Below are 19,281 nucleotides of genomic sequence, written 5' to 3' on the forward strand. Positions count from 1 at the left end.
ATCTAACAAGTTAGGAAACAAAGGCACAGATGGGCTAATTAACTTGCCCACGATCAAGAGACTACAAAATGGCAGAGGTAAAATTGGATCTCAATCTTGCTCCATGGCCTAGATGGTATGCTGTATTACACACTGATGTGCTCAGCTGAGTTTTGGAAGTCTTCAGAACTTACATACATCTGGGAGGTCAGTTATCATTTCATTAGGCAGCCTTGCCAACTTATTTTAATGGCCAAGCAAGCATCTCATTATGCATGTTACCAGGTACTCAGCAAAGCTCCTTATCTGAAAGAATCGTAAAAAGAACCTCAAATCTACAATAGTCAATGAATCTTAAACCAGTCACGCATTGGATATTTAATGTAGAGAGTTCCAAGTTATTTTCCACTTAAATAACAACAATCCCAGGAAGTGGTGGTAATCCGTCCTCATTAGCCCTCACTTTAGTTTAATAGCCATTAGTGACAACAGGGATAAATTTTATAGGTGCTGATTGACCCTGCAGGAAGCCTTTGAAGTTCCCCCACTAGTTTAGGAGTCTTTGAAGTTTTGTTTTAGCTAAAGGGTTAGGTCAAAGACCTGGGAAAAATGCATATTAGAGAAATAAATACAGATACCAACCTTTGCACTATATGCGTAATTGTAAAACTGTGGTTTGGTGACTGTGACCAAAACAAACCCGAGCAGAAATTAACATTAAAGGACTCCCCAAATTGCTCTAAATTTTCTGAGGAAGGACTTAAGGTTTTTGTATGTGTTATCACTCTGTTCTCATAACATTACCAAGAGAGGAGAAAACAGCCTGCATGTTTATACTGCTCTAAAGCTTTCACAACTCATTTGATTCACATAGAAACACCACAAATAAATGTGAAGCTCACAAAGGTAAAGTAACTTGCCCAAGGTTGCTCTGCCAATGAATAGAGAAGTTGGAAGACATTCAGAAAACTGGTGCAGGATATCTTCCACTCCACTCTAGCTTCCTCTATTCTTGAGTTGGAGAATTTGAGTCAGAATTCAACTTAGCAGGGAGAGGAGACCCAGGTCTAGTCATGAATGACATAAGGAGGAAGTGAAGAGTTAAAAACAAGAAAAGTACACTGATCCAATAGCTTACATTCTATTTAAGCTGAACGTTGACTAATATCCAATCAAAAGCCAGGCATGACATGTGGCTTGCAGGGTCTTGGTGCTCTGGACAGGGGTCAGGCCTGAGTCTCTGAGGTGGGAGAGCAGAGTCCAGGACATTGGGCTGCCAGAGAACTCCTGGCCTCAGGGAATATTAATCAGCGAGAGCTCTCCCAGAGGTCTCCATCTCAACACCAAGACTGACTCCACCCAATGGCGAGCAAGCTCCAGTACTGGACCCCTTACACCAAATAACTAGCAAGACAGGAAGACAACCCTACCCACTAGCAGACAGGATGCCTGAAGTCATACTAAGATCACAGACACCACAAAACATGCCACCAGATGCAGCCTTGCCCATCAGAGGAACAAGATCCAGCTGCACCCACCAGAATGCAGGCACAAGTCCCCCCTACCAGGAAACCTACACAAGCCACTGGACCAGCGTCACCTACTGTGGGCAGACACCAGAACCAAGAGGAACTATAACCCTGCAGCATGTGGAAAGGAGACCCCAAACACAGTAAGTTAAACAAAATGAGAAGACAGAGAAATATGCAGCAGATGAAGGAGCAAAGTAAACACCCACAAGGCCAAACAAATGAAGAGGAAATAAGCAGTTGACCTGAAAAAGAATTCAAAGTAATGATAGTAAAGATGATCTAAAATCTCGGAAATAGAATGGATAAAATACAAGAACTGTTTAACAAGGACCTAGAAGAACTAAAGAGCAAACAAACAGCGATGAACAACACAATAACTGAAATTAAAAATGCTCTAGAAGGAATCAATAGCAGAATAACTGTGGCAGAAGAAAGGATAAGTGAACCAGAAGATAGAATGGTGGAAATAACTGCAGCAGAGCAGAATAAAGAAAAAAGAATGAAAAGAATTGAAGACAGTCTCAGACACCTCTGGGATAACATTAAATGCACCAACATTCGAATTATAGGGGTCCCAGAAGAAGAAGAGAAAGAGAAAGCGTCTGAGAAAATATTTGAAGAGATATAGTCTAAAACTTCCCTAACATGGGAAAGGAAATAGTCAATCAAATCCAGGAAGCACAGAGTCCCAGGCAGGATAAACCCAAGGAGAAACACACCAAGACACATATTAATCAAACTATCAAAAATTAAATACAAAGAATAAATATTAAAAGCAGCAAAGGGAAAGCAACAAAAAACATAAAAGGGAATCCCCATAAGGTTATCAGCTGATCTTTTATCAGAAACTTTGCAGGCCAGAAGGGAGTGACAGGATGTATTTAAAGTGATGAAAGGGAAAAACCTACAACCAAGATTACTCTACCAGAAAGGATCTCATTCAGATTCAACAGAGAAATCAAAAGCTTTAGAGGAAAGCAAAAGCTAAGAGAATTCAGCATCACCAAACCAGCTCTACAACAAACAATAAAGGAACTTCTCTAAGTGGGAAACACAAGAGAAGAAAAAGACCTACAAAAACAAACCCAAAACAATTAAGAAACTGGGAATAGGAACATACATATTGATAATTACCCTAAATGTGAATGGATTAAATGCTCCAACCAAAAGACACAGACTGGTTAAATGGATGCAAAAACAAGACCTGTATATGTGCTGTCTACAAGAGGTCCACTTCAGACCTAGGGACACATACAGACTGAAAGTGAGGGGATGGAAAAAGATATTCCATGCAAATGGAAATCAAAAGAAAGCTGGAGTAGCAATACTCATATCAGATAAAATAGACTTTAAAATAAAGGCTGTTGCAAGAGATAAGGAAGGGCACTACATAATGATCAAGGGATCAATCCAAGAAGAAAACATAACAATTATAAATATTTATGCACCCAACATAGGAGCACCTCAGTACCTAAGGCAACTGCTAACAGCCATAAAAGGGGAAATCGACAGTAACACAATAATAGTGGGGGACTTTAACACCCCACTTACACCAATGGACAGATCATCCAGACAGAAAATAAATAAGGAAACACAAGCTTTAAATGACACAATAAACCAGATAGATTTAATTGATATTTATAGGACATTCCACCTGAAAGTGGAAGAATACACTTTCTTCTCAAGTGCGCATGGAACACTCTCCAGGACAGATCATGTCTTGGGTCTCAAATCAAGCCTTGGTAAATTTAAGAAAATTGAAATCATATCAAGCATCTTTTCCAACCACAAGATTATGAGATTAGAAATTGATTACAGGAAAAAAACTGTAAAAAACACAAACACATGGAGGTTAAAGAATATGCTACTAAGTAACCAAGAAATCACTGAAGAAATCAAAGAGGAAATCAAAAAATACCTAGAGACAAATGACAATGAAAACACAATGACCCAAAACCTATGGGATGCAGCAAAAGCAGTTCTAAGAGGGAAGTTTATAGCAATACAATCCTACCTTAGGAAAAAAGAAAAATCTCAAATAAACAATCTAACCTTACACCTAAAACGATAAGAGAGAAAAGAACAAAGAAACCACACAAAGTTAGTAGAAGGAGAGTAATCAAAAAGGTCAGAGCAGAAATAAATGAAATAGAAACAAAGAAAACAATAGCAAAGATCAATAAAACTAAAAGCTGGTTCTTTGAGAAGATAAATAAAATTGATAAACCTTTAGCCAGATTCATGAAGAAAAAGAGGGAGAGGACTAAAATCAATAAAATTAGAAATGAAAAAGGAGAAGTTACAACAGACACTGCAGAAATGCAAAGGATCATAAAAAACTAATACAAGCAACTATATGCCAATAAAATGGAGAACCTGGAAGAACTGGACATATTCTTAGAAAGGTATAACCTTCCAAGACTGAACCAGGAAGAAATAGAAAATGTGACCAGACCAATCACAGATAATGAAATTGAAACTGTGATTAAAAATCTTCCAACAAACAAAAGTCCAGGATGAGATGACTTCACAGGTGAATTCTATCAAACATTTAGAGAAGAGCTAACACCCATCCTTTTCAAACTCTTCCAAAAAATTGCAGAGCGAGGAACACTCCCAAACTCATTCTATGAGGCCACCATCACCCTGATACCAAAACCAGACAACAATATCCCACACACACACAGAAATTACAGACCAATATCACTGTTGAATATGGACGCCAAAATCCTCAACAAAATAGTAGCAAACAGAATCCAACAACACTTTTAAAGGATCATACACCATGATCAAGTGGGATTTATCCCAGGGCTGCAAGGATTTTTCAATATATGCAAATCAATCAATGTGATACACCATATTAACAAATTGAAGAATAAAAACCATATGATCATCTCAATAGATGCAGAAAAAGATTTTGACAAAATTCAACACCTATTTATGATTAAAAACTCTCCAGAAAGTGGGCATAGAGGGAACCTACCTCAGTATAATAAGGGCCATATATGACAAACCCACAGCAAACATCATTCTCAATGGTGAAAAACTGAAAGCATTTCCTCTAAGATTAGGAGCAAAACAAGGATGTTCACTCTTGCTACTATTATTCAACATGATTTTGGAAGTCCTAGCCGCAACAATCAGAAAAGTAAAAGAAATAAAAGGAATCCAAATTGGAAAAGAGGAAGTAAAACTGTCACTGTTTGCAGATGACATGATACTATACATAGATAATCCTAAAGATGCCACCAGAAAACTACTAGAGCTAATCAATGAATTTGGTAAAGTTGCAGGATACAAAATTAATGGACAGAAATCTGTTGCACTCCTATACACTAACAATGAAAGATCAGAAAGAGAAATTAAGGAAATAATACCATTCACCATTACAACAAAAAGAATAAAATACCTAGGAATAAACCTACCTAAGGGGGTAAAAACCTGTACTCAGAAAACTATAAGACACTGATGAAATAAATCAAAGATGACCCAAACAGATGGAGAGATATACAATGTCCTTGGATTGGAAGAATAAACATTGTGAAAATGACAATACGACCCAAAGCAGTCTACAGATCCGGTGCAATTCCTATCAAATTACCAATGGCATTCTTCACAGAACTAGAACAAAAATATCTTAAAATTTGTATGGAGACACAAAAGACCCCAAATAGCCAAAGCAATCTTGAGAAAAACACAAAAACAAAAAACAAAACGTATCTGGAGGAATCAGACTCCCTGACTTCAAACTATACCACAAAGCTACAGTAATCAAGACAGTATGGTACTGGCACAAAAACAGAAATATAGATCAAAGGAACAGGATAGAAAGCCCAGAGATAAACCCATGCACCTATGGTCAACTAATCTATGACAAAGGAGGCGAGAATATACAATGGAGAAAAGACAGTCTCCTCAATAAGTGGTGTTGGGAAAACTGGACAGCTACATGTAAAAGAATGAAATTAGAACACTCCCTAACACCATACACAAAAATAAACTCAAAATGGATTAAAGACCTAAATGTAAGGCCAGACACTATAAAACTCTTAGAGGAAAACATAGGCAGAACCCTCTATGACATAAATCACAGCAAGATCTTTTTTGACCCATCTTCTAAAGTAATGGAAATAAAAACAAAAATAAACAAATGGGACCTAATTAAACTAAAAAGATTTTGCACAGCAAAGGAAACCATAAACAAGATGAAAAGACAACCCTCAAAATGGGAGAAAATATTTGCAAACTAAGCAACAGACAAAGGATTAATCTCCAAAATATACAAACAACTCATGCAGCTCAATATTAAAAAAACAAACAACCCAACCAAAAAATGGGTGGAAGACCTAAACAGACATTTCTCCAAAGAAGATGTACAGATGGCCAAGAGACACATGAAAAGATTCTCAACATCACTAATTATTAGAGATACTCAAATCAAAACTACAATGAGTTATCACTTCACACCAGTCAGAATGGCCATCATCAGAAAATCTACAAAAAATAAATGCTGGAGAGGGAGAAAAGGGAACCCTCTTACACTGTTGGTGGGAATGTAAAGTGATACAGCCCCTATGGAGAACAGTGTGGAGGTTCCGTAAAAAACTAAAAATAGAAATACCATATGACCCAGCAATCCCACTACTGGGCATATTCCCAGAGAAAACCACAACTCAAGAAGACACATGCACCCCAATGTTCATTGTGGCACTATTTACAATAGCCAAGTCATGGAAGCAACCTAAATGCCCATCGACAGACGAATGGATAAAGAAGATGTGGTACATATATGTAATGGAATATTACTCAGCCATAAAAAGGAATGAAATGAGGTCATTTGTAGAGAGGTGGATGGACTTAGAGACTGTCATACAGAGTGAAGTAAGTCAGAAAGTGAAAAACGAACATCGTGTATTAATGCATGTATGAGGAATCTAGAATAATGGTACAGATGAACCTGTTTGCAAGGCAGAAATAGAGACACAGACGTAGAGAACAAGCGTATGTACACCAAAGGGGGAAAAGGGAGGTGGGATGCATTGGGAGATTGGGATTGACATATATACGCTACTATGTATAAAATAGATAACAATGAAAACCTACTGTACAGCACAGGGAATTCCACTTCACTGTACAGTAGAAACTAACACAACATTGCAAAACAACTATACCCTAATTAAAAAAATAAAAACCTTATGTGAAATATATGTAAATTCCCATTTATCTCATGAGATTTTGTGCATTTCTAAAGAATAAATTCTTCCTAAATGAAAAAAGAAAAAGAAGCCAGGCACTATGTGAACAGAATAGAAGCATAGAGTCTGCAATCGGACTCAGGAATGATTCCAAGTTTGCTTTCGATCCATCTGCTTCCTCCCTCTCTGGTCACTAGCTCTCTATCATCTAGACAGTGTTGAATTTGGGAGATGACAAAAAGCAGAGTCCTAGGGAGGCTGGTACGCTCAGCAAATTACCAAAAAACTAGGTCAGGTGCAAGGACTCTGACAGGGTCTCAAGTGATAGTGGTGACTGGGTGTCAAGGATGAGACAGAGGCGAGTTACTAACACAAGGACACAATGTAAGGGTTAGGCTGGCAGTGAGTGTCCCTTGAGGTAATACTCCAAGGTATTGCCTAGACGTAAATCAACCACATGGCTAGGGTCAGGATTGATGCCAGAGCTCTGAGCAGGGCTGAGTCTGTACACTGTAGGTAGGGGTGGTGGTTTTAAAAGCTGGTGACAGGACGGGTAAACGTCTGAGTGTGATACCATCCAGGTAGCCTCCACATGGTAGAGATATCTGCAAAATAATCCTTCATTAAATGCCAAAGTGGGATCCTTTTCTAAAACTTCTTGTTAGGTTTCCAAATTTAACCTTACATTTCAATTTAGCATTATTAATATGTTTTTATAAGTGGAACTCCCTGAGGGAAAGAAGTGGGGAAAACTGATATCTACGGAGCTCCTTCTAGCTGGGGATAGTGCCTGCCTGCTCAATATTTCAAATAGTAGAGCGGGATCATGTGGGCTTAACCTCTAGTGTCAGAAATACGATGTAGGTATAGAAATATTTTTTAAAATATCAAGGTACGGCCAGGTTTCTAAGGATAGTAAGATGCTCTTCCCCAGAGTCAAAGGAGCTCACTTTAGTGGGAGACGGGCATTCTTGGTGAAAAAGGAAACAAAGTAGGTGGGGAGAATGCAAAGAAGAGGCGGCCAGCTTAACAGCAGTTAGCCTGCCAAAAGTTCCACCCCAGCTCTTGAACTTTATGATAGGAGAGATATTGTTTTAAAATTCTGTCCCAGCAGAATCATCACTGGTCGAAAGTGTCCTAGAGAAAAAGAGAGTGGATGGATAATGATACTCTGGGATGGTGTAGAATTGACTTCGCCCTTGGGAAGGAGAGACATGGCTTAGTTTCATTGTAAATATGCCCGAAACCAGAAGACTAGAAAGGGTGACCATTCACAACCACTTTTTTTAAAAGTCTTTTTTGTCTTTTTGTCTTTTTTCAAAAGACAAGTAATCTTAGCACATTCTGTGTCTTTTGAGAACTGTGGATGAAAGGGACACATAAATTTCGGTTATGATTACTTATGCGCAGTAATTTTAGTTGGATTTCCCTGACACACCTTCTCCTTTGTAATATTTTTCTGGGACCACGTTTATGTGTGAGAATGTGTGTGTGTGTCTAAGTGGCTTTGACCCTAGGGCTCTCTTTGATTTATAGGCAGCTCTATAAGTTATGCTGGCTTGGTTTCAGAGCCTGTTTGTTCTGGCATCCCAATAAAGACTTTCTTCCCATGGCAACGCCAGCCTACGAGGCAAGGCCTAAGGGGAAACACAGTTTTCATTGCCAGAATGAGGCAATAGCACTTTTGGGGTGCTATTTTGCTGGGTGGCGTATTATTTCTCAAGCAACCTCACTCATGCAAAACGAAAAAACTTCAGGGTTGGAATATTACCATGGGAAGCAGTAATCTTGGTTTTCCTCAAACAAGTTGAGTGATCTCATGAGACTTTATTTAGTTGGGGGAGGGGTTCAATTTGCCCTCTGCACAGTGGCAAGACCGCGGGGCATGACCCCTATGAGTAGACCCAACAAAGGCACATTCCTTTCCAAATATTCTTCGCTTTTTTATTCTAGAGGTCAAAGTTGAACTCCAAGGTCAATTCTGTCCTGTCACTGACACCCTCCTCTGCTTACTTTCAGAAGAAACCTGTGCTTCTCAGTTGTGGCTGCACATCAGAATCCCTTGGGGAACTTTCAAAAATACCAAAGTGCAGATTGCATCAGCAGAGATTCTGATTTACTGGCATTGTGGAGGAGGGCTTGGGCAACAAGTTTTCAGAGGTTTCCAGGGAATTTTGATGTATGGCTAATGTGCAGGACCACTGATCTGCTTCAATCCCTTTGAGACCCTGAGAGGGGAAGTAACCTCCTCAAGGTCATGAAGCAAATAGGTTGTCTTTTGACCACACATATTGACTCATAGTTGATTAGAATGCCTATGTGTAGTTAATCGTGCTATTATTATCTAACTAATTTTCAGACTATTCACATAGTACATCAGGCAATCTATGTCATTTGGGTACCGAAATACAAGGTGCTGACTCCCATTGCACTCTGCACCAAACCAGAATGGGCTGATTTGTCATAAAGAATGTGATTATGGCTGAGGGAGGAGGAAAAATAGTGGCAAAGTAGACTATACTGCCACAGCCTTCTGCCTAAAGGGCATCTCCTGACGATGTATGTCATCTACACTGGAAAGCTGACTCCTGGGTATTTTAATCGATTTATGCTCCATATGACCTGGTGATAAAAATTCCCTAGTGAGCTCTGTACTCCTACCCTCACTTCTTGATGGTTCAGGTAGGTGTGTACATGTCACAAAGTGTGAGATGGTGGCCATTTTCTCAGCAAACTAGTTTGTACCAATGAGAATTTTGTACCCAAGAGCTCTCAGTTTATTGGTATGTGTTCATATTTGAAACCAGAAACCAGGACACATTTTATTTTTTGTTGTTGCTTCTATGTGGTGTTCGCTAAAAAAGAGAGTCATTTTTGGTAATGACTTCTTCTACCTTTTCAACAGATTTTAGTACCAGATTCAGAGTACCAGAAGGGTCAACCAGAAGTCCCCAAAAGGAGAAGATTCACATTAACACTTGGCTTCTTGTTGCTTCCATGCATGCTGCTCATCTGCTCTCAACAAACACACAGCTTCACAAACAAATGAGGGAAATCCCTGGAACTTCTACTGTTGCTGCCATTGTCTCTGCCTCTCTTTACCCTCATCCTTTGCCACTTATATCCAAATAATTTAAATATTTCCATATATGAAGATTTGAGTATTTAGAAAGTTATGTCAGATTCCTATGTCACTGCATGGTAGAACTAGAAGGACTCTTAGAGAAATGGTAGTGTAAAATCTCTCCTCTTTCCCTACCCTACCATCTGCTTCCATTTCACAGATGAAGTCATTGAGCCTCATTGAAGTTAAATGACTTGCCCACAGTCACACAGTAAAATTAAATAGTAAAGCTGGGGTGAAATAATAGGATTCAAAATTTCAAGTCTACAATTTCTGTCCATTTCACCCTACAATATGAAATAAATCATTATATAAAATTAATTAAATGCTAAGGCAAGAGTTCCAATATGCTTTTAGGGATCATCTTACATGCATAATACATGTATGCTAATCCTATGTGCATAAATATCCTTGTTTAACTCTTGCTTATTATTACCACTAGAGGCAATAATCACCTTGATAATCATCAGTCATTGAGAGTATAACACAAAGAGCATTAAAGCTTGAAGGCACATTCAACATCACTGCTCCAACATCCCTATTACCAGGAACATGTACACCTCGAAAAGGCAAGTGAATTGTCAAGGTCACTCACATGATAAGGAAGATTTGCATAATACTATGAGCAATCAATCCTGATTTATTTAGGCTTAATATTTTCAGAATTCCATGATAAATATGGTTAATATTGTGAATACCAAGTATAACACAAGAGAAAAAGGGAAAACTTCTAATAAAAGCTGAAGTAATGTGACTTGAGCTTTCTTAGTGATATCGGACAAAGTTCTTCTTCTCTCCTCTTGAAAGCTCTACTGACTATCAAATGGGGCATTAGAGCAGAGGACCTTTAAGGCTCTGCTTTTATCTGAATGACCTCCTTTTCCATGAAACTGGTAAAGACCAAGCGGTTGACTGTGATTACTGAATAAAAGAAGGGGGAAATCCTCATCAAGCTATGCTTCACCTCCGAGGCATTTTTGCCAAGTTGAAAAGGGCTACTGAAGAAGGAAATAGGAAAACAGATATTTAATCCCTCAGGTCCATGAAAATGTATGGGCTTTCCGTTTTTGCTTCTCTAGATAAAAGACATGTGAGTCTCAAAAGTACAGGAAAGCAAAATAAAGAACAAGAGAAGCTATTGAGGTTTAAAAAAAACTCATATACATCACACACGTATTAAGTGTATGGTGAATATTCTGTTTCCTTAAAAGGAAGGAATCTTAGGAGTGGCCTCTGAGTAAATAGCGTCTTTGGAGGAAAAGGGCTACATGAATGCACGAAGTTCCCAAATGATAAATAACCTGGAGACTATGTTCTCACAAGCTCACCTTACCAAGGGTGATGAGGAAATACCTCCTAATTTTCATACTAGGGGTGACTTGGACCCAGAGCTCTTGAGAAAGGAAGGTAGGTGTAACCTAGTCTGGGTGACTGGTTCTTCATGGAGTTTTAAATGGCTGAAGGGGAGAAAGGGCACATGGCAGCAGCCCCACCCATGGTGCCTGAGCTCACTCAGAGCTTATACTTCCCATGGAATTTTCTAGAAGGAAGAGTTCCTTAGGTGATCTGCAGAGCAGCTATAAGGGTCAAATGTACCTACCATGCTATTGACTACTTTTTCCAGCACAGATGAAAATGCACTTATAACACTGAATGCAAATAAGATACCCATGCCTCAGTTCCTCATCCTTCGGACCAGCCATCCTAACAATTCAAGGACTTGCATTTTGGTATCCTGAATACTGAGGATAGGAAAAATAGGTGTTTTTTTCTTCCCCCCAAAGCCTGGAAGAGTTTTTGACTTAGGAAGCCAAATTCATCTCCCTATTGTAGATGGGAGGGTGCATTTATGTGTTTGCTTTATGTTAGGATGACAAGCGGTGCATACCTTTCGGAGGCGAGGTCTGGGTGTACTGGGGTGTGTCCCAGAAGAAGTCAGTGTTCAGAGCTTTATTTTTTTGTGTGTAAGCTATTCAGTTTAATTATACCCATGCAGCTAGCTCACTTTTTATTACTCTTATTCATTTTAATATCCACTTCCCTTGGCTAAGCATAGAGAAAAGATTCATTTATTATTTGAAGAGCTTCACATTTAAGATGCCCTATTAGTTTGGAAAGCTGGAGACTTCACTGTAAACGTGCCGTAATAATACTCAGAGAAGATGAGCTCTAATCCAGATTCTAGCTTGGGGCAGAAGAGCTTCAGAATTACTCAGAATGTAAAGGCACTTGACTGACATGAGGTGGGGGCGGGGGAAGGGGGATAAAACAGGGCAAGAGTGAGGGGACTGGGGACCAGGAGCAAGATGAGACAAATGAGACTGACAGTGCATATGTCTCTGTTCAGTTTTAAGTTGGTAAGGAGAATAACAGATTCTACTTGACATCCCGAGAACAGCAGCTGTCAAAACTGTCAGTCAGTGGGAGATTGATTCCTTTCAATTACTTGTTGAACCAAGAAGTTAAGAGACAGAAAATATCTATGAGGCCATCCAACTCACTTCAAGTGCCACCACATTAGCAAATTTACTTGTTAAAGTCAGCATCTGAGGGCACAAGGTGAGTTTATTATTATTTTGTGTTGACATAATAGAAAAGATGAGGAAGAACAACATCTATTCATTCATTCCACCATTTCATTCATCTACTCAACATCCTCTCCCCCCCCACCTCCACCCGTAAGGTAACACTGACTTTGTGCCAGGCCAGGTGCTAAGTTCTGATGATACAAAGATGTGCTAAGTGCTAAATGCTGGTCATTCGAAATTGGAAAGATTCAATCCCTGTCCTCAAGGAGCTCACCATCTTCTATGGGAGGCAGACAGAGGAGCCAATGATGCAAATTCACTGTGATAGGTGTACTCACTTGAAAGGTGTGTGCCAGGTACTGATGTGAAACAAAAGAGAATGAGGTGGTCACACCTTACGGTATTCAGAGAAGCCACCCCTTTCCAAAGTTAAAGCTGCTGAACTGGATCTTGGAGGACGAGAAGGAATAAGCTTCTTGCTCCTTGTTCCAACAGGGTCTGAACCTCTACCCTCAAGCCAAAAGACACCAAATAAGCACATCTCACTTTATTATTTCAAAGTTGGAAACATCTTGGAGAAGTAATCCAGCTTCATCATAATCATCTGAGAAATTTTAGGAAATACACATTTCAGAACTCTGATCTCCAACAGAGTTTCTGTTTCAGTGGATCCAGAGGGGGTTTCAAGAATCTGTACTTTTATGTAGTTCAGGAAGTAATTCTGATGTGTGACCACGTTTGAGAATTACTATCAGACAATTATTCTTAAATTGTGGTCCCTGGACCAGCAACATCACCACAACCTGGGAACTTGTTAGAAATGAAAATTCTTCGGCCCCATCCCAGACCCATGGTGTCAGAAATTCTGGAGGTGAGGTCCAGTAGTGTGTAGTTTAACAAGCCTCCCACATGATTCTGATGCAGGTTACAGATTCAGAACCCCTGCTCTGAGGCAACCAACCAGCTCATCAGATGATACTCCTACATCATTGCTGAAGAGAGTTTACTGAATGGTTTGTGTGTATAGTTCTGGGCAATTTTAAGAGAACCAACAAGGGATGCAGCAACCCCAGATTAGCAACATTTGAAGTGGTTATCACCCCACACCCAAAAGGGCACAGGGAAGGAATGATGTTATAGGGATCTGATAGGAGATAAAATATGAAAGACAGTTCATGTTACAGGACCTGCCCTGTCTGATCCTAATGGAAGTAAGAAGGCTATGGTAGGAGTGGAATAAATGCACAATGTGTTCTCTTCTCTCACCTTCCAAATTCTTACCTGTGTCTTCCACTTTGCAAACCCAGCCTGAAGTTAAAGGACAACTATGCCCAGGTGATAAAGTCTGGGGAGATCAGTTTCCCATGGCACAGAAGAGAGCAGAGAACTACAGAGAATGAATTAGACATAGGAGCAGAAAACAAAGTGTAACCAGCATATAACCAGCCTCCCAGATTCTCCTCTCCTCCAACTCAACTACCAACATTATCTTTTCAACATTTTAAGTCACTTCTACTGTGTCTATCTCCTGACTCTGCTTCGTCTACACAAACTTCTAACTTGTTACTGTTTCTATTACTTGTATCCATTGTTCCATGTTCTAGAAAGATCTCCGGTTCTTCGTTATTTGAAGATGCCCATCTCATTCCACCAATATCATTAATTCTTTGGATTAAACATATGCAATTTCTTTTACTGTTCCTCTTCTGACAATGTTTGGAGTATCTTCAAGTCTGATTACCCTGTTCACAGTCCTATTTGCCATGTTCCTCTAGTTGTAAAGATCTTCCTTGACTTACAGTGGGCTTACCTCAGGATAAACCCATTATAAACTGAAAATATTGTAAGTCAAAAATGCATTTAACCTACAGAACTAAGCCTCACTTAACTTAATCACGTTCAGAACACTTAGGTTAGCCTACAGTTGGGCAAAATCATCTAATACAGAACTTATTTTATGATTAAAGTGTTGAATATACCATGTAATTTATAGAATACTGTACTGAAAGTGAAAAGCCAAATGGTTGTATGGGTACAGAAGGGTTGTAAATGTATTGGTTGTTTACCCTTGTGATCGAGTCACCGACTAGGAGCTCTGGCTGGTTGCCTCTGCCCAGCACAGGGGAGAGTATCGTACCACATACTGCTAACCCTGGAAAGACTGACATCCAAAATTCAAAGAGCGGTTGCTGCTAAATACATATTGCTTTCGCTCCATGGCAAAGTCGAAAAATTGTAAGTTGAACCATCGTTAAATCAGGGACCATCTGTACTTAGAAAACTCTTCTTTATATCTCCCACAGAAATCTGCACAGACCAATCTGATTCCATAAACATTTGCCCATCACCCAGTACATGTCAGATAATATGCTTAAACAAATGAAGAGCTTGCAAAAGCCCTGACTTCAGGCTCCTCACTGTAGGACCTGTACATTGAAAATGTTTCTAAATTGTATCTTGCTTCTCAGGTACTACAAAAACCTTGATTTCCATTATTTCATGTATCTTTCATGTATTCTAGTGAAGTAGAAACCAGTAACTAATATGATGTCATATTTTACTTAGGGGTTGCAATATACAATTAGATACTATCTTGCCAAGGTCATAGTAAATGGGAGCATAGCCCTGAGTTCTGCTGCTTCTCTGTTTTTGTCAACTGTGGCCGCAAAAGTTGAATTGCAGAAAGGATAAGTGCATTTTATTTTGAGGAAGAGAGATATTACGTGTTGCTCCCTTTCATCTTGATTTCCATAGTTTCTGGAGGCTTGTACCTCGATTTCTCTGCCACCAAAACAGAGAATTAATGCCTACTTTCTTCACAGAACTTGAAAATTAACTAATTTGTGTTTTGAAGAACCTAAACTATCCTTAAAATTATCAGAAAAGATGCAATTCATCATAATAACATGATGGATTCAGAATCTTAGGGCTGTAAGGCCTTTAGAGAAGTTTTGATCCAACCATCCTTAAATTCTTATCCCACATCAGAATCACCTGAAGGGCTTCGAAACTAGATTTCAGGCCTTACTCCCAGCATTTCTGATTTAGTAGGTAAAGGGTGAGGCCTGAGAATTCACATTTCTAACAAGTTCCCAGTTGATCCTCATATAACTGGCCTGAGAACCATGCTTTGAGAACCACTGATGTAGTCCATCCCTGTATTTTAAAGATGAGATCACTGAAGCCCAGAATAATTATGACACTTGCCAAGGAGACAGGGCCATGACCAGAAGTTGAGTCTTTCACTTCTCATTTCAAGTTTTCCCCCATTACAAAACTGCTTCCCTCTTATAAATGGCTATTTCATTTAGGTTATTCGTATCAGTTTTAAGTCACTGGTAGTACCAAGGCACTGCCTTCCCCCTAACCTACCCAAAACAGACACACAATCAATTAAAGACTGGGGTTTTACTGCACAGAAATGGTTTCAAGATAAGCTTCCTGTCTGCCTTTTAACCAGATCTCAGCCAACAAACCCCTCCTAAAGAGAAAACCTGGAACCAATATTCTTTCCTTTTTTTAGTTTTAATAAAGGACTAGTTTACTCTGTCTGATGGCAGATGTCTGAAAACTGATTGGAAACTTTGAGAAATTCATTTAATCTCCCCATGTTTCTGCTCTCTCCATCTGTAAAACGGGGTCAGCTGTATTGTACCTCATGTGCAAATCTGTGTGCTGTGAGGTTTAGCGGTTAAGTGACTGCAAAACATGTTGCAGATGGATGTGTTATGGAGGAATGCTTAATATCAAAGTGAGATGTCATTTTCTTTCACTCTGCATCTGTAGTTTGTAAAACAAATGCTTCTAAATTCACAGTATTTTTCTCACATGTACTATTTTTTCCAGAGTGATATTTTCCCAAAGACTCATGCTGACTTAAGCTTCTGGAACCTTGTAGGTGGATCTGCTAAATTAAAGACTTGTATTTCAATTTTCTATATAACACTGGTGGGCTGAATGCATCACAGTGACTGAGGAAAGTAGAAAAGATTTCTAGTCCTGAGGGGCATGAATAGAACTCTGTGGGTCAAGGATCTGTGAATCTAACCAAATGTGAAGCCATTTCTCTACCAAAAGGGATAAGCAGAAGAATCACTGGTACCCTGGAAAAACTTCAAATGTAATAAAATATAAGCCTAGCTTGCTGGATGATAGAAGGATAGATAGAGAGATAGATAACTAGATTTAGATATAGATGTGGATGTAGTTATAGATATGAAGACCACAGTAACTTTTCAAAAATAATTAAAAAGTATACAGGATTTAAGTTGTGATGATCCAGATTTCAGTTCTGGTTGAATTTCATTTTATTCATGTTTAAGATGGGTTAATAACATCTCTCTTGCTTACTGGTAAGCCTGTTAAAAGGATCAAATGAGATAATGAAAATGAAAGTTCTTTGTAAATTGCTATCCTTATGTAAGGTATTCTAGTTATCAATGTTCTGCATTCTTTAACCTTCCTCCATTTTCTACATAGAAAAGTTGATATTTTTATATTTTGAATATCCTATGACCACATGCTGAAACTGTCTTTAAAGGAATAAAGGTGACTGAAACTAAAGCGTGAACTGAACTCCAATATGGATATATATCTGTGCATGTACAGGTTTGTGTACATACTTGTGTGTATATGTGTGTGTGTATATGTATAGTTGTAGTTCAAAAGTTATTTCCAGCCATAGAAATAGCTGTGGAGGTCTTATCTGGAAATTAAGAGAGGAAAGAATGGCCTGCTCCAAGGGTGAAATAGACCTGGTGGATACATCTAGAGAGATATTGCCTCTCCTTAGAGCATAGGTCTGATTTACTCAAATTCAGACCCTTTCTCCATTTTCTATAACTCAGGATTACAAGTTGAAAGGTTAACATTTTAAGTAATAGGGCATCTTCTGTGAAGGGTCTTAGAATATGTGTTATGGATTCCCAGAAATAAACATGGATTTTTAACTCATTACCTAAAAGTGGCCTCAGTTATGTGTACAACCCAGTTTTGATTATGGCTTTACCTACCCTTGAGTTACATATAGTTTATTCTAGGAATTTCACTGTCATCCAGAAACATACACAGAAATATACAGCTCTATGTGAGAACTGAATTACATTAAAACAACCCAAAAGATCCGGCGATAGTGCTCTCTGACAGTTGAGAAATTGCTGGTGGTCTCATATGCATTTACAATTATTTACAACTGACTGTAATCCCTCACCTCAAATTTAGGGTACAGCAGATAAAGACCTGAAGAACTGCCGTGGTCTAGTGGGGAGAGCAGAACTCCCTTGGTCTGACAAAGTCTCTTAAATGCAAAGTTCTCATTTACAATCTGAGGATAATAGTGTCCATCTCAAGCATTATCAAAAGAGTTAAATGCCCAAAACACACATAAAGCACCTGGCAAAAAAATACAGGCTCTAGGATATCATTTTTCTCTCTTTGATAAGTTTGATCAGAAGCATTCCATCTAGAATTTGGAGATTCTTCTCACTCAGAACAGTGAGATATAGGGCAGATCAGATGGAAAACAAGTAATTCCTCACATGTAGATGAATTGAAGTGGTCTGGTGGTGAAAATAAAGCTGCAGAAAAAGAAAGATTTTGCTTTCTGCTAAGAGAATGGGGTGATATGGAGTTTTTTTTTCTTTTTGATCCTTCCCAGCAAAGTTTGGGTGACAAGAAAGGAAAACACAAGTTTTTAACAATGACCCTAATATTCCAAACTATCAAACCTTCCAGTGTAAGAATCTCCAGACACACTGACTGAACAATAAACAAATACATTAGGTAATTCTCTATTCAGTATTCTAATCTTCATTAATAAATAATGATACCTCATATGAGCTTCAGAATTTTGTAACACGCTTATTGAAATCAAATTCTTTATATAAACAAGGACCTGTAAAATGATTTGACTTAGGTCCTACATACCCGAGGAATGTCTCTGGTCATAATTGTCCCCCCAAAGTGACAGCTGTGTGTCGAGCCTGTGACTTAGGAGGAGGACGAGGAGGAGGAATAGCATTATTTCTTCTGGCTCATGAAATCACAAAGTCTTAGAACCACTACATTAGAGCAGAAAGTCACTGGGTCCATTCAGAATGCCTACAGCCCCACCTTGATGCTATCATTGGTCTCAAAAGGCTTATACTTGGAACTTAGCCTAACATAAAAGAAGAAAGTAGCACCAGCTCCCTAGTCTAAACTTATTATACATCTTTCTTATGATTCTATTGAGTTAAGAAATTGATTTGCCTTAAACAGGATTTTGGAACAGCAACACCAATACATTTTAGGGTGCAAAATCCTTTTTGCAAAATAAATCTTCAGAAAAATCCAAATATATCAAAAGGTTAAATGGGGGTGATGAGTTCTAAAGTGAGACTAGGTTCTTCAGCGCAAAACTACATTAGCCTCTGAGGCTTCTCTAGGGAGACATTCATATGAAGATGCTGGTTTATGGGTGTAGCTGAAAATGTTGTAAGCAAATAAAGAGACTCTGGGAACTTCTGAAGATACTCCATTTCTATCTCCTCTTGGATTAGTTGCATTCATGGCTGGAGTAAAGGGTAATTTTAAGAAGGGATTTTGAGATGTTTTCAAGGATCTTTGGATGACAGCTTGACCTGGGGACCATACATAAGACTTAATAAATCAATATGATGCAAAGCATTTTGATCACCAGGATAATATTTCTCCACTCGCCCCCATTAAATCACTTTCTGGTCCTGTTTAGCTCCTTTAAGGATCCATCTGTTTCTCAGATTCTGCATAATAAAAATTCTCCTTTGTTCCAAGAGTTGTCTAGTATGCCCTAGTAATGGGAGATGCATTGTCTTAAATCCCAAACCACTGCCTTTGCCAGCCCAGTGCCTTGCTCCTAGCTCTGCCTTTTTCTCCTTTCTCCTCTTTATCTACCTCCCAATTTT

This window comes from Balaenoptera musculus, chromosome 4 (assembly GCF_009873245.2).
Source record: "Balaenoptera musculus isolate JJ_BM4_2016_0621 chromosome 4, mBalMus1.pri.v3, whole genome shotgun sequence".
Classification (NCBI taxonomy): Eukaryota; Metazoa; Chordata; class Mammalia; order Artiodactyla; family Balaenopteridae; genus Balaenoptera; species Balaenoptera musculus.